This window comes from Pseudophryne corroboree, chromosome 10 (assembly GCF_028390025.1).
Source record: "Pseudophryne corroboree isolate aPseCor3 chromosome 10, aPseCor3.hap2, whole genome shotgun sequence".
In the NCBI taxonomy this organism is placed as follows: domain Eukaryota; kingdom Metazoa; phylum Chordata; class Amphibia; order Anura; family Myobatrachidae; genus Pseudophryne; species Pseudophryne corroboree.
Window position 1 is genome coordinate 332,598,452 of NC_086453.1, and position 26,375 is coordinate 332,624,826.

The 26,375-nt window shown below is 41.2% G+C and overlaps 1 long non-coding RNA gene across 4 annotated transcripts in view; it reads left to right on the forward strand.

Annotated features, from left to right (window-relative positions):
• The first annotated feature begins 2,614 nt into the window (after positions 1-2,614).
• LOC134965600 (uncharacterized) overlaps positions 2,615-26,375 on the forward strand; it is a 101,157-nt gene continuing 77,396 nt past the window's right edge. For 3 of the 4 annotated variants that reach the window (XR_010188459.1, XR_010188457.1, XR_010188458.1), the window contains exons 1-4: positions 2,615-2,852; positions 6,255-6,336; positions 6,771-6,989; positions 7,087-7,280. This is a non-coding gene — a long non-coding RNA (uncharacterized LOC134965600). The remainder of the gene's footprint in view (positions 2,853-6,254; positions 6,337-6,770; positions 6,990-7,086; positions 7,281-26,375) is intronic. The other variant, XR_010188460.1, reaches the window with a different exon arrangement.

Consider the following 26,375-nt stretch of genomic DNA (forward strand, 5'->3'; position numbering starts at 1 on the left):
AAGAAAGCCTAATTTACAACCTATCCGACCGACAGCTCAGTGATATGGAAGTTAAAGTACTTAACAATGGGTTGTCCTTCGTGCCGACCAATAAATTTGACGAACTAGGCTGGCAAGTCGAACTTCATAAGTTCGCTCGTAAACTTCGGCTACAGGAATTTTTCCAACAGCACACCCCTTCAGTCAGTCCGGATCCTCATCAAGCGTACATCAGTTCCACACGTAAATCTCAGTTTGACCCTGCTTCGACGAATGCTTCCATTAAATCGTTCATCCGACTGGTAGACGATTCGGTAATTAGATACACAGTGACACCAACGGTGGCACATTACAACTTATCCAAATCCGAATTTAGAGCACTGAAACAGCTGGGTTCATGTAGGGATATAGTTATCCGCCCCGCCGATAAAGGGGGCGGGATTGTCATTATGAACTTGACAGATTATAAGTCTGAAGTCTACAGACAACTTTCGGACCAACAAGTTTACCAAGAATTAGCTCGTGACCCTACCAGTGAATACAAACAGGAGATTGACACCATTTTGGACCTAGCAGAAAAAACTGGGAAGATTTCCAAGAATCTATGTACGGCTCTCAAACAAGAATTCCCTGTTGTACCGGTTCTGTTCACAGTGCCCAAAATACATAAGGACACAAAGAAGCCTCCAGGAAGGCCTATTATTTCCGCACATAAATCACTGTATCAACCAATTTCAACTTTTCTAGACAGCATACTTCAACCACTAATTGGTCAACAACCCAGAATCATCAAGGACACCACCATGTTTCTTTATCAACTTATGGCGCTACCAGATATCCCTGCTGACACTTTAATCTGTACCATTGACATCTGTAGCTTATATACCAGCATACCCCAGACCACAGGCCTTAGAGCTATGAGGGAATTTTTATCCTATGCAGGTATGGATTCGTTGGACCTGGATCTATTTCTTACACTGTTAGAATTGACCCTCACAAGAAATTATTTTTTGTTTGACGGCAAATTTTATCGCCAAACTAGTGGGTGTGCCATGGGCAGCAATGTGTCGCCATTATTTGCCAATACCTTCATGCTGCAGGAGGAACAATCAATATTTTTTAACGATCCTAATATTTCCCAGCACATTTTATATTATTCAAGGTATATAGATGATATATTTATTCTATGGACTGGCGGACAATCTAAATTTGACACATTAATCGCTCATATCAATGACAGGGACTCTCCCATTAAAGTTACAGCAACAAGTGATCGAGCCACATTAAACTACTTGGACATGAGGGTATCCATCAATAACAACAGGTTAACCACGGAAGTATTCTATAAACCCACAGATAGGAATACATTGCTCAAATACAACAGTCACCACCCTGGAGCCTTAAAGAAAGGCTTGCCTAAATCCCAACTCATCAGGGCGGCAAGAATCACCAGCGACCCCACCAAAGTGGAAGGCGCACTGACAAAAGTATCAGCATGCTTTATTGAAAGGGGGTACGACCGTAAGACATTACAGGCCTGCCAACAGGAAGTAGTACAGATGCACAGAGAGGACCTACTGGTCCAAAAAATTAAGAAAGATTCTCAGATTGTGCCATTTGTCACAAGATACAACAGTGCCAGCCCTGTAGTACCGAGGGCCCTACGTGGTCTGTGGCCTATCATTGCAACCGACAAATCTTTACCCTCACTGCATAGGAAAAGACCCATGGTTTGCCACACTAGAGGTTAGAGCATTAAAGATCTAATTGTTCACTCAGACATCACAGGGTTTGGAAACCCTGCGCCAACCACGTTCCTATCCAGACCTTCAGGATGCTACAAGTGTTTGGGATGTGAAACATGCAAGTCCATGACCCCTGGGTCTACATTCAAATCTTGCTCAATGGGCAGATTATACAGCATCAGACATGTACTTACCTGCACGAGTACTTTCGTAATATATTTAATCACGTGCCCCTGTGCTTTACAATATGTGGGCAAAACTATTCGCAGTGCTCGCGAGCGACTTGCACTACACAGATCAGCTGTCAAATCTGCATTATCTGGTAAACTATCTGAACAACCAGTAGCTCGCCACTATGCTGAATACGGTCATTCCATGAACGATTTACGGTTCCAGATCATTGACCATTGCCCTAAGAGATTAAGGGGTGGAGATAGAGCTGGAGACCTGTTGAGGCTTGAGGCCAGATGGATGTACCATTTGTCAACTATCAAGCCAAAAGGACTCAATGACAAAATACAATGGAGTGTGTTTTGAGAAGTTGTTTCTATGGTGCTATAGATAGTAGTGTACATCAACCTTATTATGCACTATTGTACATCATATATAGGGGTGCAGGACCAGGTGACACTGTAGATTGGGAGCTCTGACAATTACAGACACCTTCTACGTGGACCCTGATTACTGCACCAGATTTTAAATGCATACATATTTTTGATTACAGTGCAGCAGTCATCTAGTTCCATACACATTTAATATGACAGTTTTAAATGTATTTTATTACTTTGTCTGTACGATTCTATCAATGACTGACGCTGCAACTCACATTATTTGTAAATCTCACTATGTGTCATAATCAGTGCACTAGTTTCACTTGTTTTCACAGTGCCGAATCTGGACCGCCGCGACCAGGATTACCCGAAGGACCCCATGTCTCCGTGACTACAAGAACAGCTGCCTGACAGGACAGCGTTTGCGTAGGTGGTTGCCAGGGGAACCCGGACGTTCTACGGACCATGTGATCGGTGCTGGGTTATGACGTCATCTAATCACACACAGGGAAGTAAGCACGTCTTTCCCTGATTGATTGCTGCACCTCCCGCAGGCGGGACCTCGCTACACATAAAGGTAATTGTTTTTGTCACATTATTCACTTCTCACTTGTTCACCTTGACAAAGGGGTGTTCGCGCCCCAAAACGTTGGATGGAACTGTTTTGTTTTGACATGGATTAAACACTGCTTATTTTGAATTATCCATGAGTTTGTCCCTGAGTGCCGCTGCATGCTAGGAATCGCTGGATATATATATATATATATATATATATATATATATATATATATATATATATATATATGAAGAATAGCGCCTAGGACGATCCTGATATAAACAACGGCGTATATTAAATATATAACTCTAATCATAAAACACCCCCCAGCTGTTAGTGGGTGGCAGCTCCTGCCCAGAAGTGGGTTAAAGATATACAAAAATGAAGTACAAAAGAGCGCCTACTAGTGTTTAAATTTAAACTAAAAAATTTGATAATTCACCCTGTGAGACGTGAGAGAGTATAGAATTTCAGAGTATGACTTATCTCTTTACACGTCTTCAATTCTGATGACACTTTGGTGCATGTAAATTAAAACAGAAAGAGAAACATAGTGTATACTGTATAAACCAATTACTCTTAATTAGGAACCTAGCTGGTCCCAATAACTGAATGAGAGCATGGTAACATAAAAAGATATAACAATTTAATAAACAGTCCTGAAGCAAATGTAGGTAACAAACGTGCAGGATAAACAAATAAAATCAGCTTATCTGTCCACTCTGGGACAATTCATGGTTTAAGCAGCAAGTCCCAGTTTCATAAAATTATGGCGAATAAGTTAATATTTCTGAAGCAAATGCAGGTAGCAAACGTACAGGATAATTGACCTTGATGAAGTCCGTTGCCATAGGACGAAACGCGTTGGGACTGGGACTTGCTGCTTAACCCTGAACTTCCCAGAGTGGACAGATAAGCTGTTTTTATTCAATTATCCTGTACGTTTGCTACCTGCATTTGCTTCAGGAATATTTACTTAAAGAGTAATTGGTTTATACAGTACACACTATGTTTCTCTTTCTATTTCAGTTTACATGCACCAAAGTGTTATCAGAATTGAAGACGTGCAGAGATAAGTCATACTCTGAAATTCTATACTCTCTCACGTCTCACAGGGTGAATTATCACATTTTTTTGTTTAAATTGAAACACTAGTAGGCGCTCTTTTGCACTTAATTTTTGCATATATATATATATATATATATATATATATATATATATATATATATATATATATATATATGTTAGCCAAAGGTGCGGCACTCAGGGCTTGGGATAAAGAAGAATCAATGACTACCATGTCTGCAACGTTTCAATCTTATTCAGATTTTCATCAGGCTTCCAGAATAACACAAACAAATCTTACCTTTTAAACACCCCTTCACCAAGTGACCACCTCCCGACATGGGCGTCCTCCCGGAGCCGGCGCACCCTGGTGACGTCACCACGCACCTTCCAGATGCCATCCAGTGTGGATCTCACATTCGCCACGGCACTGTAAGGTGACGTCGTTCCACACCGTCCAGGCCCCATCCAGCCCTGGTGTTCCCCCGGGAGCGCTGTTATGTAGTGACATCATCATGCAGCTGCGTGATGCATGTCCACCCCACTCGTCTCCATGGAAAATGGAGACCACCAACTATGTGATCTATAATAAAGAGTTAATTAAATAACTAAAACCAACACCCTTTCTGACATTAAGCAATAAGCATGGACAACATGGTTAAGCTCTACAGCGTTATGCTAATAAAGAACTTTTTTTTTTTTTTTTTAATTAATGAATATAATAATATAGGTAACCCATATAAGGGGAAGTATACATCTAGATGTTATTGTTTAAGTTAATCAATGATTATCTCATAAAGAATGATACAATTTAAAATCCAATCCCATCTGCATTCCCTCAATTACACTAATATTACTGGACTTCAACCATGTTGCCCATGCCTAAAGAAGCGCAACACAATCTTATTAAAAACATGCACTATAATAAGGATCCCAGTGTTAATTTGTCATTAAGTCCTCTTGGTGCCATTACCCCCAAACGGATGATCCATTCTGTTTCCTTCTTAAATAGAAGAGCACCCCTGTCACCACCCCTCTTCGAGGCAGGTATGTGGTCTATCATCCGGTATCGCAGGCTCGCAAGACTATGGTGGGCCTCTAAGAAGTGTTTTGCCACGGGCTGATCACTCTCACCAGTTTCCAAGGCCAGTTTAATTGATGAATGGTGCACCGCCTTCCTCTCCTTGAATTTTCATTTGAGTTTTTCCGATGTAGGATGACCCACATGGGCACACCCTCTGGTACACCACAAAGTTACTGTTGCAGGTTAGATGATCTCTAATGCTGTATTTCTTTCCACTATGTGGATGACAAAAAGTATCTCCACTGATAAGATACTTACAGGTGGCACAAGGACAACGTGTACACCCTCTTACTGATCTTGAAAATAGATTTAACGATTCAGATCGAGCAATCGAGATATCGTTTTTTACCAATGTCTTTTAGGTTTTTTGATCTCGTGTAACACGGTATCAGGTTGGTTTCAGTTAAAGGTAGTTCTTTTTCTGTTTTGATTAACTTCCAAAGATTTTTTGATATCTTGTTGATGTCAATGGAATGTACATTATAATTAACGACCCATGGCATCTTCTTTTGTTTATTCTCCCGGTCTGATTTCTTCAAAAGGGCACTTCTATTTAGTTTCAGGACCTTTTATTTGGTGGCACAGAGGTTGACACGATGATAACCACGGTTGACAAATTTTTCTATCAGTTGATCAACTTGCTGGATGGCAACCTTTCTGTCACTATTGATCCTTCATATTTGCAACATTTGCGAATAAAGCAATCCTAATTTTAGACTTCTGGGGTGACGACTGTTTTAATGAAGCAATGTATTTCTATCTGTCAATTACCATCGTGTAAGGAAAATAGACACATCCAAAAAAGGTAGAGAGGTTTGATTTATGCTGAGAGTGAATTTAACCGCCGACGCTGAGGAATTGTGAACCTCTATGAATTCAACTAATTCATCACGACCGCCTGTCCAAATCATTAGCAGGTCGTCAATGAAACGAGTATAATTTTTTTTTGATGATATTACTGAATTGCTAAAGAAAATTTGTTCCTCAGATTTAAACATATACAGGTTAGCAAGTGCTGGTGCTACGGAGGAACCCATCGCACACCAGCTAACCTGTAAATAAAATTTATTGTCAAACAAAAAATAATTAATTGTCAAGATTAATCTTAATAGTTTGCAGATGACTTCTCTCTGGTCGGTGGTAAACCCAATCTCAGTATTAAGAAAATCAGTAACTGCTTTTATACCATCAAGATGGGGAATCACGGTATACAGACTGGTCACATCTAAAGTGACCAACCAGGCATTATTAGGAATCTGTGTTATGTTTTCCAGTTTATTGAGCAACATTGTGATGTCAAATAAAAAGAATTGTTGCTATACGATCGGTGGAAAAATCGAATCTAAGAAGATTGCGGTAGGTTGTAGTAAAGAGTCTCTCGCGGAAACTATTGGGTGCCCTGGTGGAGGATTTATACCCTTATGCACATTAGGTAAGGTGTACAGTAATGGTGTCTTTGGAAAATCCAGTAATAATAAGGTAAACAACTCTTTATTAATCAGATCAACATTCAGCACATCTATCAACACCTGTTTCAAATCACTTTTAAATTTCATAGTGGGATCGTGATCTAACATCTTGTACACTTTGTCGTCTCCCAATTGATGCATAATTTCATCTTTGAAGTCTGCCCGGTCCTGTAAGACGATGCCCCCCTCCCTTATCCGCTGCACGGATGATCAAGTTGGGGTTCTGGAATAAATTTCTCAAAGCTGTTCTCTCAAATTGATTCAAATTTGGATGTACTAACTTAGGCTGTTTTACACATTTATATATTAATATATTTGCAGCTGCGTGATGACGTCACTACATAACGCCGCCACCGGGGGAACACCAGGGCTGGACGGCGCCTGTACGGTGTGGAACGACGTCACCTTACAGCGCTGTGGTGAGGGTGAGATCCATGCTGGAGGCATCTGGAAGGTGCATGGTGACGTCACCAGGGCGTGCAGTCGCCGGGAAGATGCCCACCTCTGGAGGCGGTCACTTGGTGAAGGGGTGTTTAAAAGGTAAGATTCATTTGTGTTATTCTGGAAGCCTGATGAAAATCTTAATAAGATTGAAATGTTGCAGACATGGTAGTCATTGTTTCTTCTTTATCCCAAGCCCTGAGTGCCGCACCTTTGGCTGACTATACTGTATCCTGATACTGTGAGGGCACCGGGTTAAGTTAATTTTGATGGAGTGCCGGACTAATTGCCATACATACTAAGATTGAGTCATCCACTGAATCTGGTCAAGACACCCACACAAGAAGAAAAATTCCTTGTTGAAAACATCTTTCTGCTTTATTCTGTGGGGTAGGTCACACCGCACTGAGCACTTTAAAAATGTTTTTAAATATACACGTTTTCTATATGACATTTTGGATTTTTTAACATGTACAATGGAGGATATTCAGTGGAATAACGTTAGATAAATTGTTAAAAGGAGAAGCATTGTGGAATGTATTCTAAGCGTCAAATGGTGATTTAAATGAGACCACATCCTGTGGTGTGGACTCTGCAATTGTAGCTGCGAGAAAGATCCCCTGATATTGTGAATTATATATTTTTTTATTGGATATGAAATATCACAGTGGCATTTACTAATTAATAGGCTAATAATATTATCACCATCTCTCTTCTGTTATCTACTGTATATTAGTTTTTCTACAAGAATGGCTGACTCTAGGGGGGGGGGGGGGTGATGTTGTATTTAATCCATTACTGTTTCCTATGGAGGACATGTTTAGTTACTCAGAAATAGAGGCCGAGATGATCCTCTTAAACGAACAGAGGATCAAATTGAATCATTGCCATTAGAGATAGTGTATCGTGATCTTTTAAGACTGAAAAGGAAGTAGACTACCATTTACATGGGGTATCTCTAAGTGACTACTTCAGAAAGAAGAAAATACTGAGAGGCCTGAGAGTGCGGAATTGTCCTACTATGGGACGTATTGATCCTGCATTCTGTAAAAGATGGATTTCCATCTTGAACAAGTGCTCATTCGACTATGTTAAGTTCAATTAACTTACAGGAAGTAAAAGTAAATACCTTAAATACAGAAATGTTTAGGCTGCTGCAACCCTCTAAGCGTGTGTGAGAAACCCCTATGAAATGTGTACATGTCACGTAAGCACACCGTCATGCTGTAAGCACAAAGTAGCTACACGTGCGGCGGAATACACTTTATAATCCCTAACAGGAAAGGAATTGCGACACCATTTGTATATGTAATGTTGAGGTCCAACCCAGCAACAAATATTTACTCAAAAGGGGGTACAACAAGAAATACAATCACATAAGAGAAAAAGCTACAATCAATGGATACATATGTTTGTTCGCCTGCGCCACCCGGTCCCGGTCCTCAGTCAATCTGGATAGATGACCTTCAGAGAATGTGTCTGACCGGCCAGGAGGCTTAGCTTTTATACATTAGTCAAAATCAGGAACCAATGGAAACTGTAATCTCTTCACCTATAGGTCAAAGGGCTGGTCATTTACAGTACAGGTGGGGTCATAGGTCGGTTTGAATAGGTGGCGATGCCTGGACCAGGTGCCCTTGCAGATGTTCTCCACTGGGTTCCCGCCGAATATCAAGAGTACAGTAAATACGGTGTAATATTAATATTCTGTTCCTGTGCATATCTATGCGCAGGAGCATGCTACTTTCTGCTAACTGCCATTGGAGTATTGCCCTTAAAATACTGTACTACTGGATACCAAACACCACCTCCTAACTTAATTCTGTTCCCTCATATCCTGTAAAGTTGAATCCCTCTGTTGTTATACCTTTAAAGCAAATGTAACTCACTGGTGTGGTGCATGTAGGCTATGTGTAAATTATGTACTATGTGGATTGAACATGAGATATGTCTTTGTGGCTTTTCCATGCGAATGCGTATGCTACCGTATTTACTCATACCATGCGCTAATATGCGTGAGCGAATATACATAAAGTGCGAGTATGCGCACGCACGGCAGAACAAGCACCCGCATGGAGGCCATCTGTGTGGTGTTTGTACGTGATGCGTGTGGCTATAATATTTTCAACTTCGACAGTCCACTCTTTGGCAGTCAATCAATAACTGCCACACCACTAATAAAACTGAAAATATTACATATACATTATATACAAAGTTCGGATGACCGGGGGAGAGTTATAGGTGGGAAATGTATAGCCTAGTGGGATAGGAAAAAGCATGTATGTATGAATTAATGTCAGAGAGGCATGTATCATCATGCTGTATATGTTCTAAGCAAGCTTCGAGGTATTGCAAAGTATACATTAAATCCTTCTCATCCCGTATTATGGGTCTGTACATGAGCAAACAAACACTACCGAGCTCTTTTCGGGCAAGGGCTTTTAACCCTCACCTTTTCGGCTTCTTATACCAACAAATGGGGAGCACATTTATCTGATGATACATGGTGGGGAAAAGTATGTGTGTGCTACTATATGTGGATAACATTTATCGACTATGTGTGCCATTAACTGAAGGTTGCAAAGATGAGGGTAAGACACATAAAAATACATTCACATAAATTTGGGTATGGTTGACATCTTTTCCAGTTTCATGTTTCTGGGTAGAGGGGGAAACAGAGAAAAATCGTGACAGAAACAGGTCATGAAATTAATTTGCAGTCCTTATCATAACACTGTTTCTATGGATGGGTCATAAATGAAATCTGCTGCTGTAACAATGCCCTCGCTCCTTAGACTCATCAAATTTGTGCTGTGTTTGCGCCGCGTCAAAATTCAAACACATCTGAATATCATACCAATAATTATGACGACACCCAGGATACAAAGGAGAAACTTTCCTACACTCGCAATTACATTTTGCACCCACTCTCCCAACCCAGAGAACCATTTGAGTGGGTTCAACCATGAGGCCCAGCCGGTCAGTTCATTACTACATATTGCTACCTTTGCCATCTGCTCTATTCCTCCCCCTACTCCTCCCCTGTTTTGTTCCCTAATGCCACCCCTGCTATCTTACTGAATGACCCAAAATTTCTTGCTAAAACCCTTCCCCAGGCACCTAGTTTAAAATCTCCTCCAACCTTCTAACCATCCTTCCCCCCAGCACTGCTGGCCCCTCCTCATTCAGGTGCAATCCATCATGACAAAAAAGATGGTGCCTGACTGAGAAGTCCGCCCAGTGTTCTAGGAACACAAACCCTTCTTTCCTGCATCAATCCTTAAGCCACACATTTACCTCCCTAATCTTCCTCTGTCTTCCTCGGCTAGTGCGTGGCATGGGTAATAATTTGGAGAATATTACCTTAGATGTCCTTGCCTTAAGTTTCTTGCCTAATTCCCTATAGTCTTTCTTAAGGACATCCCACCTTCCACTAACTTTGTCATTGGTGCCAACTTGCACCAAGACCACTGGATCATTCCCATCCCCTCCCAACAATCTATCTACCTGGTCCGCGATGTGCCACACTCGAGCACCCAGGAGAAAACAGACCATACGGCGATCACGGTCCCGGTAGCCGATTTCCCTATCTGTCTTCCTAATAATGGAATCCCCTACCACCACAATCTGACTAGGTACCTTACTAACTTTTATCCCAACTCCGCCAGAGGGACTGCTCCTCTGGTTACTAGATGGAACAGTCTCCTCTGGCACCGTCATTTCCTCACTATCATCCTCCGATTCCTCGTCCAGTCATGCAAATTTATTCGGGTTGGATAGTTCAGAGATGTTGAGCCTCCCTCTTTTTTTCTTCCTTCTAAAGGTGACCCAGCTAATTACCTGGTCATCCTCATCTACCAGTGACCCCTCCCTCAACTCCTCCACCGTTCTACCTAACCTTCACTTGAGATTCTGAATATCCCTCAGTCGCATAACGGTTTGCTCTAGTTCAGTTACCTGGGCTTCCAGGGCAACTGTTGGCACACACCTCATGCAGATGTACTCACACTGGGACAGTTGTTCCAGGTGCACGTACATCTTGCACGACATGCACTGAGTGAAATAGCCAATCCCAGCCCCACCCATATTTTTGTAAGGTCTAACTCCCTGTTACACAAGAAAAATAAGAGAAGCAAAACATTCTAGGCAAAACACTCACTATACAATAATGAAGTTGAGCTTATACTTATCTATCCTTTGCGTCCCCTAGTCCTTTGCTTTTATGCAGCAGTAGTCACTGGTTCCTTCACTTTTATTCAGCAGTCTCCATCCCCTTCCATCCTCTCCTATGATGTCTGCAGCAGCAGTCTTCCTTGCCCCCTTGTGCAGCTCAGCAGTGGATTCAGACCCCACAGGCTGATTGTGGGTCCCTGGTCATACCTGCTGGCAGCAGCGGTAGGCTCTTTCCCCATCAGAAGCATCCCTGGGCAGTACCTACTAGTCTGCTCACACACAAAATAGAACAAAAACAAAGACAGAAATAAAGGCAGTCCTATACCCTCAAAATATCTGCCCCTCACAAATGCAACAATCACAGACCTTCTGCTACTCCAAGTTAGAGACCCTCTCACTCACTCACAAGGTCAGCCCCTTGCAGCCTCACCAGAGACTTAATGGTATTGCAAATATTTGTGTTCCTGGTCGCGTATTATAAAACTCACATTTTTCTGTATTCTAACTCACCTTCTGCTGTTTCAAACTCACACTTAAAAATGCAAGCTATCACTTTAGAATGCAAGCCTCCTTACAATGAGCAATCTCAAATGAGTCTGTTCACTGATTATATAGGCTCTCTGGCAGCTGCTGTAATCAGCCCCTCCTCCTGATTACTTCACACCTGATTACTTCACACCTAAATTCAACCCCCTCCCCCTGGTTTCTCCTCACTTATTAAGAAAGCAGAGTATAGATATAAACACCAGATTCACACTAAATTTCTATCACAATATTACAATCCCTATATGGATATACAGGGCCGTTCTGATATATTAGTAAAATATATTTCCAGATGCTCACTAGTCACAGCCATCTACAGGATAGTATTTAATGGAACTAGAATAATCTTATATTATTTTATCACAGACCGTCTGAGTTTCATGTTTTTGTCTTTCTTTTCATTGACTGGCACAGAAACTCTGTTTACATTCACCAGAGCAAATTTGTATTCATCATAAGCCGGAACATTAATATTATCACATGATTTATCATCCTTAATGTGCTGCTCATGGGAATGCATATGATGGTGTGATGATGTGCATTTCCATGAGCAAATAAACTTTTTTTTCTTCTCACAACATGTTTTTAATTTTTAACATTTAGATATTTAATTAAAAATGAGCTTTGACTGTGATTTACACCAAAGTAAAAGAAAAAGTTCTTAAGGTTCTGCTCACTCAAACTCAACAAGAGATGCATAATCTGCATAACGTCAGTAGAATTCTCCAATTAGCAGGATAAAATGTATTTTTTTATATTATTGTGCATACTGTATATACCTGTTTATTAATCTGAAGCAGAGCTGTTCTCTAGACATTTTATCACCCCCTCTGCTACATTCCACCCTATATATCTTTTGCTGTAATGTCTTCTCATTGCCCCCATCCAAAGATAATTGTTTGCATTGGTTCTCTGGAATATTCTCTATTCCACCACACATTTTATATATTTTGTAGTGGGTTTTAGTATTTTTTGTTTTTGTTATATATTGTGTGCTATTTTCTCTGATACACCCTTTGTTTGTTTCTGAAGATCAATACATGACTTTCAAATGGTATAGATGTAGCCACATTCATCTAACCTCCAAATGACGTGTAGTTGAAAAATGTAGTTTCATTACGTATGTCTGCACCTGATTGCAGGGCAGTGTTTTTGGTTGCAGGGTGGCATATGCAGTCAAAGTGTAAAGAATTAAGCATTTGACAAGTGCAATACCTATGCTCCTCCACCAAGTGTCACTTTTGAAAACTGTCACTGCGCATGCGTGAAGTCTCCAATTTATTGTCAAATGATGCTTGCAGTTTGAGAAATACTTTTTTTAGATGCTGTTTTATTTCCATTGCATGCCTTATAAATGAACGATGGACTTCATGGGCACTCTATTGCATGATCTCTTTATGTCAAGACAGAAAAAGGACTGATTATATGAAGAGCTGAGTGTGTGTATGTTTATGAAAAAAATTAAAATGACAGTGAATAACTGTAGTACTAAACATAGTCACATCACATAAAGCAAAAAATCATTGCAATCAGTTAAATCGGTGTTCAAAAGCTGACATTGTGGCTATTTTGTCTAGTGGTGCCAAGCATACCCATGACTTTTTCAAATGGATGGAGGCTGCGCTCACAGGAGAAAAAAAAGGGGCTAACGAGTGCTGCTGGACCTGGAGGCGTCCTACCTCCTGTAGTGGAATTTATAACATGGAATGGTCAGCGCGCTCATTAGTGGAAATTGAGAGATGGGAAAGAAGGTGTTGCGGGATGGATTACATCTATAGGTATATTGATATGTCAATCTGTTTATGTGTGAATGTGGATTGGAGGCAATGATCAATCTAATGATGGTTTCTAATAATTCACTTTATTAAGTATAGAGTGTTCGGATATAGTTTGTAGGCTGCCCTTCTATCAGCAACCTCCTTGTAATAAGTTAATGGTTCCTTACTATCGTTTTTTCACCACTGTCAGGTGTGTCCTGCAGACTACCCTTTGCAAGGTATACCTTCCTAATGGTATACCAAAATGAACCCAGCTCAGGTAAATGTCAGGTGTACCCTGCGGGTCACCTTTACCATAGGAGTGGTGGGTACCTATGTTCCCTCTGAAGCTGTGTCTTGTCTAGGTATTTGGGGGTATGACTAGTGCGGCGTCCCGCCTGTCAGTACCCTCTCATGTGCAGCACTGAGGTGTGGGGTCGTGGGCTGCGTATCTTACACTTACCGCCGGGGGCAGGTCTCTGCCTGCCGCCGGTGACCGCGTCTCTTCCTTCCCCACCTCAGGCTTTCAGTCCTCTTCCTCAGTGTCCTCCGTCTCCTTTGGTCCGCGCGCTGCTCCAGCAGCCGCCGGTCTCTTCCATCCACGGGTCCCGTCTAGCACTTCCGGGTTCGCGCGTCACGTGCGATGTCACGTGAGCGCTCTTTCTGTGGTGAATGCTACTGCGTTCCCTTCTCCGGCCGGAGAGGGAGATCTGTGGATGAATGTGGTGTGAATTAGCAAGTCCCAACGCATTTCAGCACGGATGCCTTTGTCTAGGGTTGGACCCTAGACAAAGCAGTTATTAAATCCCAGCAGTTATTGCAGCATTGATAAATATTCTAAGGCTAATAAAAGCTATTTTAAAACCTACAAAAGGAACATGATTTGCTTATCATGAGACAAAATAATCACACAAATTCTAATATACAAAAAATTAGTATAACATAGTTATACATTATAGACTCAACCATTGTGATTCCTAAAACAGATCTCTTTTCCTAGGTAGTAAGTAGCAATGTGGCGTTGTTAGGCTGGGAAAACTTAAAATGTTTTACTTTTTTTTTAAAGGTTGTAGCAGTGCCAGTTCTGTTACAGAACCATCAGATCCAACGATATAGGTGTAGTCTATTTGCAGCATTAACAACCATGGATGGTATATTTAATTCGGACATACAGTCGTGTATGGAAGCATGTGTGTATGGATCCATGTTTGAGGGGTCATGTATCATCGTGCCGTACGTGTTTTAAATCAAGCTTCGAGGTATTGCGAAGTATACATTTGAATCCTTCTTATCCCGTATTAAGGGTCTGTGGATGGGCTGTCAAACTTTACCGAGCTCTTTTCGGCTTTTGGTTGCAACAAATGGGGGAGCACATTTAGTTGATGATACATGAATGGGGGGAACATGTGAATGCTGATATATGTGTCTATATTCCCTGTCGACTATGTGTGTCATTACCTGAAGGTTGTAGAAATGAGGATAAGAAGCAATTGTTATAAATGCAGTCATAAACTATGTGAGTTTAGTATGCATTCGCCGATTGAGGTCTTGTCTGGTGTCTTGTCTTGATGTACATGTTGTCTGATGTCTCTCGATGCTTTTGCTATAAATGGCGACAAAAGCTTTTTCCAATGTCCATAAAATTACAGTCTCTAAAGTATTTGGGCTTTCGTAAAAATTTTAAGTCACTAGGGATATTGGGGGGGGTCTGTGACATAGTTCATCAATGGTCTGTATAAAAGAGGTTGTCAATTTCTTCTTCCAAGCGGATGTCTTTGTACCTTGGAGGAAAACAAAGGAGAAACGGGTGAAAGAAACGGACCGTGGAATCACATTTTCATCACAACATTGTCTCTATCGTTGGGTCATAAATCAAATTAGTTATTGTTATTACAGTGTCCTCGCTCCTCAGACTCATCACTCTGGTATTACCTTTACACCTCGTTAAAATCCGAACGCATCTAAATATCAGACCAACCAGTATGACGACTCCCAGAATACACAAGAGACATTTCCCTACATCCATGATAATACCTTGGGCCCATTCTCCTAAACCCGAGAACCAATTTCGTGGGTTCAACCATGACACCCAAATGGTCAGCTCATTACTCACAGCAGCAAGAGTGAGACTGTGTCTCCTTCGGAACTCCCACTTTAATTGTAAAATGTCATCCATCTTTTGGTCTATGACCTCGGCTGGGTCCTCCGTGCTGTTTGTAATGTACGTGCAGCACTTTATTCCATATTGAGTTGCTAGGGTAACACAATACCCGCCTGTCACTGCTGTGAGGTAATTGAGAATCATCCTATGCTGAACCAGCTCTGTTTTGTAGGCTTGTAACTCTCTCCCAGTATACCTGAACGTGTCGTCATACATTTCGGTGATATTGTCTAAAAAGTTTGCTAGCGCAGATATATATCTATAATTTATCACTCCTCTGGCAGTACGAGTGATATCTAACGTGAGTAGGACTTGAATCCCGGTGGATTCATGGATCAAACCAGAGGCTGGATGCTCTGTCCTCTCTATCAGGTGCCGTTTAACGAGGTGCTCGTAATGAGTGTGAGTATAAGGAGCTTGGGCACCGCGGTGAATGTCTTTCATTTTGATATGGGATACAGTCATTACTTCAGGCAGTACTTTTCCAATGTAACACAATCCCTCTGAGTTTGGGGCAAGCCACTTATACGCCTTCCTCCCGCATATGAAATATGCATCATCGGGGAGAACATATGGGACTGAGTGTGACATAACCATGTTACAAACTTTCCATGTGAAACCTCCTAACCCTAACTCTCCCATCTGTCTAGTACACGTATCCGGTTGTACGATATGTGCACAGTATCCTGGTGATACATCTCCAACTCGCATGGTCCTACTTCCTAGAGTGTACCTATACCGGAAATATTTTCCACTGTTGGCTATCTGGCGTATAAGCTCTGTGTCTATGTGCATTCTATCGGCTCTATATGAAAATGTCATGGTTTGATTACTCCATGACACTTCCCAATTTCCCGGCTTTCGGGGATTGGAAATGTTAAAGCATACTAAGGACCTATCCACATGATATTGGTGGAGCTTCAAACTAGGAGGAATAGAGATATTAAACCTCTTGTCCACCGGCCTCCCACCACTTAACTCAAGTACCTCTCCTACAGTTAAAGGGAATGGTACTAGCCCTGATTTGCTGTGACCTTGAGGTACTTGAGAGCATACCCAACAGTCTGTCTGGTTTAACACTTTACCCACTAAGGAGTGATAGTCACTCAATGGATGCCGGTCCATGTGGATATTAAAACTGGAGTGACATTTTTTGATGCACCCATCCTCAACTATATTGTCACAATGCCTACAGATGCAGTTCTCTTCAGCTAACAATCCTTCACAATGTCTATTAATAACATAGCTACTGGATCGTTTTCTGGTACTCGCCTTTACTCGGTGATTGTGTTGCTCTTGGAAATCTACGCCTCCATCCTGGTCATCAGATTCCATTCTAGATCCTTTCTCGACCTCACTGGAACTCTCACCGAAACAGACTGCTCTGGTCAACATCAGGGTCAACAGGAAAACACGGACTGCAGTCTCTTGGGGCGAGTCCATCTTACAGGAGGAGAAAGAGAAATTTGTAATGGGGGTACAAAAAAATAATTTGAGGGGAAAGAAAAATGTTATGATGCTTTTGTCCTCTAGTCTTGTTGTTCTTCTTGCTCTGTTGTCATCTCAGAGGTGCTGTCTCTCAGTCTTCCAAACGAACACTCCGGTGATACAATATTCCTTCCAAATCTGCGATCTTTCTGTAAGAAGCAAAAATTTTGCATTACCATTTATCTAACTGATGTGTGACATACCATCTGTAAAGCATGAGAACATGAGAGAGAAGAGGAAAAAAAACAAACGAGAGAGAGAACAATTCATCACATTTTACATTAAACAACAAACAAAAAACATTGTCCGATCTTCCGTTCACCATCAGGCTGTCACACCAACACATCCATTGGTATCTTTGCGCAGTCTCCCCCACCAGTATTTCCACACTCCACCCTTTTGTGCCTGGCCAGGACACACCGATGTCGGTAGGTCACACTGGGGTTAGGTAGACTTCTGCAAAGATCAAGTAGCTATGTGATGTTTGAGTTCTGCCGATGAACGTCAGAGATGGGGAAAAAGGAAACATTTACAGATAAATTACAAAGTTTACCCGGCCGTTCCTGTGTCTACAAGGAACTGACCTCCCAATGTCATTAACTGTAACCTCAGGCTTACTGTCAGTCCTAATGATCACCTTTCCTGACTGCATCTTATGGGTGTAGCTCAAAATTTTACATATGTGGTACCTGATTACAATTTCGTGTATCATGACTTTGCTCATTTTCTTGTCTAGGGGGTTGATATGACTTTTGTCTACTTCTTGATCTACAATCTCTTGCAAAATGTCCCTCTTTGTGACAATGGTAACAAACTACCACATTTGAATTTCTCACAGGGGTTTGGGTCTTAAGCTGGTGTGGCTTCATTGTCAGGGCTTGTCTACTGATTGTCATTTGCTTACTGCCCTGTGACTCCAGGTGTCTTTTGATGTTCCATTCATGGTCAACAGCAGACTCTCTCAAAACAGCCACCGAGATACCTCTCCAGTTAGGTAGAGAGGTTTGTACCCTGATTCTTAGTGTGTCTTTTAAGCCGTCCATTAATATGGACACAGCTACTTCTCTATGATTCACATTTTTCTCAATGTCCGTGATCCCAGTATCTCTAGCCATTACTTGCAGTGCTCGATTGAAATAATTAGAAGTACTTTCCCCTTCTTTTTGTCTTATGGAGAAGATTTTGTTCCACTCGACAATGGCTGGGAAATATACTCCTAACTGTCGGTTGATCTGCTTAATACATTCCTGATTGCGTTCCTCCGTTTGAGGTACTTCTGTGTCTAATTTACAATCAGTAATAAATTTCGCAGGGTCAACACTGGAGGGCAAACATGCCCTCAGTACTGTCCGCCAATCTTTGTTGGTGGGTTCTGTGGAGTTTCCTAGTTCTTTAATAAACCTCTGACATGCAACTAGATCTTTCCTAGGATCAGGGAATTCAGCCATAATTGCTCTCAATTCCATCCGGGACCAGGGACGGCGCATTGCACTGTCCCTGACAGGAGTGACTCCCTGAGCGTCAGTCTGTCCATTGGGGACTGTGATCACCCTGACAGGATTAAATTCAACTACATCATCTTGTGTTGGCTCTACAATATGAGGTACATTTGTTTGTGCGTGATATATAACACAGTACGTACCTGTGGACACGACCTCACCTGACCCTCCGTTAGGGGGTTTGATTACTGCCTTTACCGATTTGGTCGCGTCCACCTGGATGTCTTGTATGATGGCTGCTGGAAAAGGTGCCGACATCGTGCTGGGCTCGCTTTCTTGCTGGTAATCCTGAGGGAAGTTTAACATGGGGTGCAACTTGCACGGGTTAACAGTTGTACATTTAACAGTTTTACTTTTATCATTGTTACATTTGTTACAATTATTCTTATCATCAATAATACAGTTGCTAAGTTCATGTTTATCATACCCCAGTGTGCCATTCTCTGAAACCACTTTCTCTCTTGTTGCCATATTTTTCTTACCAAAGTGAGAGTCAGCTCTGTAAGCTAATCCTCCTTGTATTTCACCTTCCTGTTGCCATAACTGTAAACAATCATAATGTCTGATTCACTGCTTGCTGGATTTAATTAGACATATCCTTCTCCTTAGATTTTGTAACACCTTGGGGCTAAAACTGCCTACCCGTGGGAACTTTTCCCCGTCATGCACAGACATTCTTTCCCATTCATTGAATAATACCTCTGTGTGTGATCCATCTCGGACCTCCTGGTCTGTATCACACGTTATAAACCTTGCCGACCTTATGGGCCGGTTTACTAAATCAACCTGAACCAGGGTTGATCGCCCCCTACCTGAACAACTGGATCCCATCTTTGCAGGTGTTGCTTTCACTACCTCTGACCTTGAAATCAGGGTCTTCAGCGAACCCTTACAAAAACCAAGATGTCCGGGGTAGGCCGACGGTGAAAGTTTACCGAGTACCTTCACACACTCGCCCACGTCGACCAATACGCCCACACGCTGCCCTAGCGCTGGCGTACTCAACCCAGGGCCCCTGCGACCTGAACCTCTATTTACTGGAACATGTGGGTGTGATCCGAAGAGCACTTACCCTTCCCAGTAACTATTGGTTGTTAGAGAATTCCCGAGTGACCAGCGAACCTCCCTTAAAATAAAAAAAATTACACAAATCACGTTAGAATGTACAAATAGCGTTTATGACCCCTCTAGCGTACACAAATGGTACTGGGTCAAGTTACAAACTAATGCACACAATTACATGCGGTACAATCGTTCTGCACATAAGCAATTAATCTTATGTGCGGAACAATCAGTGGAATCGAAAATTGTGGCTGCGAATTCCTTCAGCCGGAGCTTAATGGCCTATATGGGTATTGCACCAACCCGCCTGGGGTTGTGCTTCTTGACTCTATCTATAGCGGACTTCCTAGTCTGCTGTACCTAGACCTCCTGGTCTGTCTCTGGACCTCCTGGTCCGTGACCTCCTGGTCTGTGCTACAGTAGACCTCCTGGTCTGCTATACTCTAATGCTATTATTTTAATATGTTTAACAAGGGATGCCTCCCAAGCCACCGCGCCGTCACTTTCACGTATGTACCTCACGAGAACTCGATTTCCTGTGGTTCCACCCAAAAATGAGAAACTTATATATATGTATACATACTCTTTCACCTCATATACTCTTTACTTTTGTTTCTGCACAGAAATCCCTTTCATTCAGTATCGCAGTCTAGTCCCGAAAGGAGTTACAACTAGAGAAGGATTATTTACGCTTAAATTTAGGACACTGAGATTGACTTGCGCTATTATCGCGTTGCCTCCGTATCGCCTACTAAAACAATACTATTGTGTGATTTGTATTACGTGGGCGTACCCATACGCTCCGTTGCATAATATACGCTACGTGCATCGGCCCTTGCGTACGCTAGTCCCGCCCTTTGTTAGAGACACGTGTACGCAGGCCAGATATGTCCACAGAAACAAAACTAACACGTTTATATCAATGTAAATGATCTTTAACTGTAATCATCTACCAAGCACCACACAGGTCTCCCTTGTATCTTAGGCAAAACCGTGTGCGTATTTTACAAATTACTCCCTTACGTATTAATTTTACTTTTAACTACCAATAGCAACAAATCTTTCTCAGCACGTTATCAATTATAAATGGCAAACAGGAAAGTGAGATATGTGAAAATACACAGATGAAAATGCAATTCTAAATTAATCTAATAACATACATTGATGTAAGCACGCACATAAAGATATTACATATATGTACTAATCACTATTACATATATGAGACCTTATTCAGTTATTCTAATTTGCATATGAATGTGCTTTTTAACTATCTGTGAAGGCGATTTCTTTCACTGCTGGGAGAGATAAACAAAACAAAACCCAGTTACACAGGTTCATTTGCATTTCAATGGCCCATCTCACAAGTAGCAGAGTTAAACAGGCTCTTGAAGGGAGAAAGAGAAGAAAAAAAAACAACAACTTTGTTTTATTTGTGTATTTCCTAAATCAAATATTCATTTTACTATTAACTTTTATTAAACTCTATCTGAACCACTTTTGATTGACTATGATATGGATTAGATAACTGCAATAAAAACTCATTAAATGATGATTTCTTTTTGACAATGGATGGCTGATTATTTCCAGAGTCAACTGAAAATCAGCCATTCAGAAAAAAAAATTGACCTTCCCAAAATGGCCGCTGCTCCTCCCCCTTCCACATCCATGAGGGCTACACAAAATGGAGGACAGACCATGCGGCCTCCCTTGTCACAAAGAAAATCATCATGCCAGCCCCTAAAGTTATTCTAGGCCTGAGCTAAAAATAAAACTATCAAGCTATGCAGAGCGATTAAAAATACTTTTAAACCTATTTAAACAGACAAGCAATCCAATCTGCGTGTGCAGTTGGCACCAAATAGAAATTAAAACCAGATTTAAAAAGACAATAGCTTAATGTTCCTACCTTCTTTGGATTCCACCAGCATCCCTACAAACCAAGAGAATCAGATGCAGACTCTCATCTGATCAGCACTACAAGATACTACCTACCCGCCCTTTGGTGAGCGATAAAGTCTGCGTTTTTTTTCCCCGCCTGACTGCGGATATGAGGTGGACCGGACTATGAGCCCCCAATTGATAGAGTCCGTTATCTACCTTTTAACATTAGCTATGTACTAATACCGTGTAGCCGTAATGGCCGCTAAACCTTGTGCACGTGCTACGCACTCCGTACGCTATTTGCGTATGAAGACCTCACACGTGGTACGCAAGTAACGTACACACACTGCGCTGGGTGTATGGAATACACACAGCGAGCGTACACACAGACAGTAACCTTTATAAACTTTAAACACAGAATATGTTCACACTGTATACCTTGGTACTGTAACACTGTAATAATGTACTGCTTATAGACCTTCTTAACCTTGTTAATGTAAAAGCTGGTTGAGCGATTTAGACGCTCCGAATACTCTCAGTAATGTAATAAACACACAATACCTTGCTAAGGTTCCAAAACCTTTACTAACGAGATTTAGTTATGTAAAAAGGGAAAATACAGTTAACATCTTATACACTACAGACTAACATCAATATCTAAACATAATAACTACACATATACAATATACAACAGCGTAACAATAACAGAGAGAGAGAGAGTATGGCAAATACAAACAGAGAATAAGTTGGTTACAGAGAAAAACTTACACACTGGGGAATGATCGCTGCGCAGTCCTGGTACCAGCTCTCTAGTTAGTCAATGATGAAAACCGTTGTGGAGAGTAGACTAAGCTGGCCCAGCCTGGCTGTTTCTTATATACCCTGCATACAGTATACTACAAAGGGCCCTACAATCTCATTGTTCATTGGACACAGGAATCTGTCTTCACATTACAACAAAAGGTCATAGGTTTGTTTGAACAGGTGGGCTGTGACTATTCCAGACTGCTCAGGTGGGAGGGAATCTCAGGATTCCCACCACATGTATAATGAACTGCAAATACAGTAAATGTCCAGAAACTACTTATAGACATAACTATACGCAGGAGCGATTAATCTCTACCTAACCAGCACCGGATTGTTTCTAATAAAATACTCTTCGGTTAGGTACCAAACATCACCGCTCAGACCCTGTCTGACCCTTTGTATCATGCAAAGAGGAATTCCTTTGTTCATGAACCAGTTATACTAAACAAACTTACAGTTATTATTAAGGGGACCATTACCTATAAAACATACTATTTGGATTAACTATATAACGATCGAGTCGCCCACCAGACGCACACAAACTCTACCGTAAATGCACATACCATGCGCCTGAGCGCACGACCGTGGAGGCGCCATCACGCAACTGCGAATATGCGCACGCACGGGAGAGAATGTGCACGTGCAGCGGGCAAGCGCATGGGGTTAATATATGGCAACGTGCAGCATGATATTATTCGACTTTGACAAAGTGAATACAAAAGGGAAGTTGGATGTCAGTTTGTTTATTGCTTAAAAGAAACTGTTGTTTTATCTGTGATTTTTATATGTTTGCATAAACTGTAATTTTGAGTCAAAACAGAGGAGTATGTTAGACATGAAAAACAGGCAAGTTTCACTTAACTGTATCAAAACCCTCTTAGCCAACACTGGAAGGTTCCCCTCAAAAATTAGGGATCCCCATCCAGTGCGACGAGCATTGGTGCCAGGCTCAAGTATATTGGCAGAGAGAGGAATGATATAGATAAGTGAATACAAAATGGAAGCTGGATGTCAGTTTGTCTATTGCTTAAAAGAAACTGTTGTTTTAAATGTGATTTTAATATGTTTGCAGAAAATGTGATTTTTAGTCAAAACAAGAAGTTAAGGCCAGCTGCGCAGTGTATCATGAGACTACGGTTAGCTAGTGTTTTGCAGAATAAGGAATTGTATTTTGCAGAATAAAGATAAGTAATAGTAGGTTAAAGGTAAAATGTATTTTGATATTAAACAGTCATAATCACAAGATGTTGAGCTAATTAATTAATAAATATATGAATTAATAATATATTCTGATAAATGTATTTTGATTGGTTTATGTATATAATTGGCCTGCTATTTTGATTGGATCATGTAACGCTGTGATGAAAAGTATATAAGATAAAATCAATGTGTTAATAGTTAGTTCATGATATTCTTTTATCGTGAGCCCTGTGAATTTCACAATGCAATAAATTTATCAGAGAGACTTCATTTTTCTTCAATTATTTTGAATGGCTATAACATTTTGGAGGCCCCACCAAGACAAATCCAACATTGACACACGAAGAAGGAAGGTGGACTGGTGCCAGGGTACCTGGATCAACCGTGGCCACAGGTAGGAGCTGTTATCTTACTTCTGCTCCCTGCCTCGGTCCGCTGACTTTATGTGTTATTCTTGGTTTGTAACTCTTTGTAGTCTTTTTGGAGATTGTGAGTATGAAACCAAATTGAATTTAACTGCATTTTATTACCAGTTACAGTGATTTGTATAAGTGTTAATATTGTAATTTCTGTTGTTATCATAGTTACAGATTCAATGGGATCTTTTGTCTGCCATATCATGTTAAATTGAGAGTGAAGACTGTGAGTAATTGTAAGTGTAATTGGCCGAGGCTTCACGCCGGCAGAGTCTGATCAGGGCCCAGGTAGGAAAAAGGCTCCAGTCAAATTTTCCTATGCTAGTATCAAAAATACTCACCAACTGTTAAAAAGCCAAGCTTAGCAGAGTGTGGAACATGTGTACCTGTACAGACCCTTTGTACCTAATGAGGTGGTAAGGTTTCCTAAGTGAAGTAATATCTCTATAAACAAGGGGAGCGTCCCTGTTTACCATTGTGTTGGACATTGAGGCTGGACTTTAAAATAAAAATTAGCCATTACAATGGGTCAAGAGATGTCCACACCAAAGGGCTCTTCTATGTTAAAATCCCGCACGGCAGTACAGCAAGTGTTATGTATCAAAAACATGAAAGTGTGGCTGTGAAATATCTCTGAAAATGGCATGCAAAACAACCTGAAAGACCTGTAATAGATACCTTTGATATGCTGAAATGGACAAATTTAAGGGGTAAAATAAGAAAAAGGGAGAAGTGGAAAGCTTACACACTATGGATGAAGGCATCTATTGTAACCCCACAACCAGCCTATGTTGCACAAATGTCCTGTCATGTAGATAATGAAGAAACATTGCAATTACAACCCAGGCATGTTCCCCATGGGTAGTACAGGCAATGCTAGTAAAAACACTAAAACAAGAAAGCCCAGACCCACTAGAACACATACTCCCAGCAATAATGGTGCAGGCTAAAGCCCCAAGTGCCCCTCCAGTACAGGAGAAATTAAAGGAAATAAAGGTTCTAGTAAACCCCAAAACCGAAAAACGCGAAACATATCTTGTTGGGGAAGATGAGATCTGGGTAGCGCAGACAAATTTGTTTGATGGGGATTACGATTCTGCTGAAATGTATATTTATGACCCCCTCATTGAGACATATAAAGATCAGTATAATAACACAAATGGTGAAACTGTCACACACACTCTATGCAAGAACAAACAAAAAAATTTAGTTCCCTATGAAGACAAATTACCAGTAATGGGAGCGTATTTTGCAGACATACACCCATTGAACATTGTGGCCTCTGGCACTCGTAGCACATCCACCCAGGGCAAACCAGTAAAAACAATGCCTCTGAGAGTGGTAACTACAGATTGGGGTGCTCAGTGGTCCATACATGTTCCTTAGTCAAAGGCTAAATTACACCAAATTTGCACAAAACTAGCAGATTATAGAATAAAGCCAGCAGAAGTCAAAACCAAACTCCAGCGCTTGTACAAAATCCACCACCCAACACATAGTGACATGGCACAATTATTTGCTGCTTTGCTCACAACTAAGGAATACAAGTAGCTCACAAGAGATGCAGGGTGGGATAAAGGTTTAAGCCTACCTTAGACGTTGCTAAAGATGACTTGGACCAAGAATGAAAAAATTTAATGGCAGGCCTTTACAGTACAGTTTCCTTGCCAGCCTAACTGGGAAAAAAATAAAAATGATTAAACAAGGTCCTACAAAAACAGAGATTATTGGAGCATATTCAAAACTAAGGTTCAAAATGATGAAGGCATTAAAGATATATTTGCCCAAAAAGTGCTTCAGCCCATGCTATCTGACACTCTTGTCGAAGGTTTTAAGCCTCAGATGAAAACCCGTTTAACCATCAATGATCCTCTATGGCGTAAAAAATGTCCAGAAAATCTGGTCACTCTTGCTATATATCATGAGGACAATTTGGTGGCCAAGAAATTAAACACAGAAACCAAGCTTATGAACCTACAGGTCAAAGCTGCACAAGCCACCCGTGACCTAGCTAACAGACCAATTGATTACAGTGTAGGTACCAGGCAATCATCTGACAGATCACAACTTACTTGTTACTATTGCCAGAGGAAAGGACACTTTGCAAGGGACTGCAGATGCCCTAAAAAACCGAGGCAATCCCAGGCAAAGAAGGGCACCACAAAAAGTCATGAGGATTTACAAAGACAGGATACTGCAGCTCCTGTAAAGTCAATGACTGTGATATCTTGTAACTCTCAAGAACCAACCATTAAACTGAAAATGGGAGACTCTAAGCATGCCTTCTTGATTGACACGGCTGCTGCACAATCCCTGATAGCTGACAAGGTCATTTTACCTACCACAAACGAAGTTGTACATGCAGTAGGTGTGGCAAACAAAATAATCCCCTTAAGGGAGACACAAGATGTAAAAGTAACAGTTGGACCCTTAACAACTAACCACTCCTTTTTGTTGGCAGCTGATGCCCCCACAAATTTATTGGGGAGGGATTTATT